This window comes from Trichechus manatus, unplaced genomic scaffold (assembly GCF_000243295.1).
Source record: "Trichechus manatus latirostris isolate Lorelei unplaced genomic scaffold, TriManLat1.0 scaffold00016, whole genome shotgun sequence".
Taxonomy (NCBI): domain Eukaryota; kingdom Metazoa; phylum Chordata; class Mammalia; order Sirenia; family Trichechidae; genus Trichechus; species Trichechus manatus.
In genome coordinates this window covers 21429512-21432341 of record NW_004443952.1, presented here as the reverse complement: position 1 = coordinate 21432341, position 2830 = coordinate 21429512, and the positions used below count along the sequence as shown (strand labels likewise).

Below are 2830 nucleotides of genomic sequence, written 5' to 3'. Positions count from 1 at the left end.
CCACAGAATGGGGAAAAAAGGCAGCTGGTAATTATATGCGTAATTCATAGACAAGCTCCTGAAGCACAATGGCCCTGCTCTTCTGCATCGCGGCTGACAGTTTACGACAGACAGCTCTTTCTGGCATCTGCCTGTGGTGGGGAGGGCTGGGCAGAAAGATGGGGTGGGAGGAGCTGGTACCAGTCCCAGCTCTGCCCCTCACTCATTCTGTAGCTTTGGGCAAGATGTATTTCTTGTTCTGGGCCTCACTTTCTCCATCTATATAATGGGGGTTAAGGAAGTTGTTAGCTGCTGTCCAGTCAGCCCGTGACTCATGGTGACCCCTTGCACAACAGAATGAACCACTGCCTGGTCCTGCATCATTCCATGATTGGTTGCTGATTGGACAGCCGTGATCCACAGAGTTTTCATTGGCTGATTTTTGGAAGTAGCTTGCCAGGCCTTTCCTCCTAGTGTGTCTTAGTCTGGAAGTTCCATTGAAACCTGTTCAGCATGATAGCAACATATAAGCCTCCACTTGCAGACAGGTGGTGGCTGTGCATGATGCGCATTGGCCAGGAATCGAGCCTTGGTCTCCTGCATGGGAGGCAAGAATTCTGCCACTGAACCACCAATGCCCTCTTTAAGAAGTTAGCCATGGCAGAAAGGTTTTATCTCATGTGTCAGTTCTGATTATTGGTATCAAATGGCTATAGTGCTGTGATGGGAAAGATTTTAATGCCACACCTGGGCTCAGCAGAAAAACGTATCTTGATTAACTGACTCCTTCAGTAACTATGAACTGGGCACCTAGTATGTACTAAGGCCTCCCCTGGGCACTGGGGAGAGGTGAACAAATCAGAAGAGGCCCCTGTTCTCAAGAAACAGTGGGAAGAAACAACAGCAATAATAACAAGAACAGACGAATAAACAAATTAAATTTAAAAGATGATGATATAAGGTCAATTAGGGAAGAGGATGCTACTTTAGATTGGGAGGTCAGCAAAGAGCTCCCTGAGGAGGTGATATTAGAGCTGAGACTTGAATGACAGAAAGATCTGCCATAAAACCTGGCTGCAGATAATCCCCGACAGCAAATGTGTAGGCTGCAAGGCAGGGCGGCACTTGGCAAGTTCAAGAAACAGGAGGCCAGGGGAGGCCAGTGTGGGAGGGGAGGTAGAGATGGACTTAGATAGACAGTGACTAGATGCTGATTGATTAGTTATGTCTGCCATTGCCATGGGAAGGGAGAGTGGCGTTGTGTGTGTCCCCCATTTGCAATCTCTGGACTAAATGATCTCAGCAATGATATTCTAGGATCCTGCTGGCAAGAGCCCTGAAGGGAGTGGTATTACTTCCACTTGGGTGGATTGGGGTGTGGAGGGTTACTTGGGGAGAGGGTAGAATTTGAACTGGGCTTTGAAAGATGCACATTTCCATACCAAAGGATGGCATGGCCCTCTCCCTAGCACCCAGTTTTGTCTTGCAATGTCTGGGATATACACCTTCAGCACTTTAGGCAAGGGGTAGCCTGGTGTGGGTCAGGAGGATTATCTGTGGAGGAAGAGAGTCTGAGCTCAAGACCACACTCTGCTATTCATTAGCCACGTGGCTTAGTCAGGTCACTTTGGTTTTTCTGAGCCACAGTTTCCTCATCTTTAAAATGGAGCAGTAATAAAACTTAGCTCTCAGAGTTTTATGAGAATTTAATAAATGATCACAAAGGACTTTAAAAAATGTGATACCAGCTTTTCAATATTTATAATTTATATATTAGGCAATTACAATGTTTGTACTATAAAATACTATTATTAGGATTATTTAATTTTTATTATAATTAGGATGACTCCTGACAGCCACACCTCAGGAGAATTTCATGTTATTTTTTTTCTTGTGTGTGAATTGTCACAGATTTTTATGGAAAACAATGAGCAATATGCACCAATGGCCTAAAAAAAGTTTGTTGTTTCTTTTTACCCAGAAATTCTACTTCTAAGAGTTTCACAACAGAAATAAATGGACTTTTACTTCTGGTTAGGATGGAGTAGCTTGTAGCAACCTAATGCTCCTGCCAAGAACCACTAGAAATGCGGAACAAAATACAAAAGAAAAGTTGTATATATTTATACAGTAATACAAAAGAATGAACTACTGTTATAAGTAAAAACATGGACGAATCTCACAAACATAATGCTGAGCGTAAGAAACCACGTGCAAAATTGCACAGATTCTTCTTTCTGTAAAACTTGTATACAAAATCCAATCTACTGGTGTTAACAGTTAGGATAGTGTTATCCTGGGGGAGGTGTAGTGACTGAAATTGCAGATGAGGGAGGCTGGATTCTGGTAGTATTCTGTTTCTGGATCTGAGTGGTGGTCCCGTGGGGTGTTCACAGTACACTTTTATTTTGTACACTTTTCTATACACATGGTATGCTTTGATAAAAAGTTCATCCACATACAATAGTAATTGTGTATATTAGCAAAGATGCATGAATAAAGATTTTTATTGCGGCATCATGTATAATAGTGAAAAACAGAAATAATCAAACAGTCCAAAAAAAGGGAAATATTTAAATAAAATATGATTCACCATATGATGGGAAATGATACTGTCTTTCAAAACGATGTTTTCAAAAAATTTTTAATCATCTGGGAAAATTTTAACATTATAACATTAATTGAATAAAGTACCATGACCAATGTGTATATAATTTGAGCTCAGGTTAATTGGGCTACTACTTAGCCTTGGAGGATTGAAGGGGACCGGAGAGACCCGAGCGTGGGACAGACTCACTCTTCTTACAGGCTTCCCCAGGAAATGAAACAATTTAAAGTGTCTGCACACAAT

General features: G+C 41.8%; 1 non-coding gene across 1 annotated transcript; it reads right to left on the bottom strand.

The window, feature by feature from the left end:
* Positions 1–546: 546 nt before the first annotated feature.
* Positions 547–617, bottom strand: TRNAG-CCC (transfer RNA glycine (anticodon CCC)). The gene has a single exon. It is a non-coding gene; the product is annotated as a tRNA-Gly (tRNA).
* Positions 618–2830: the final 2213 nt, after the last annotated feature.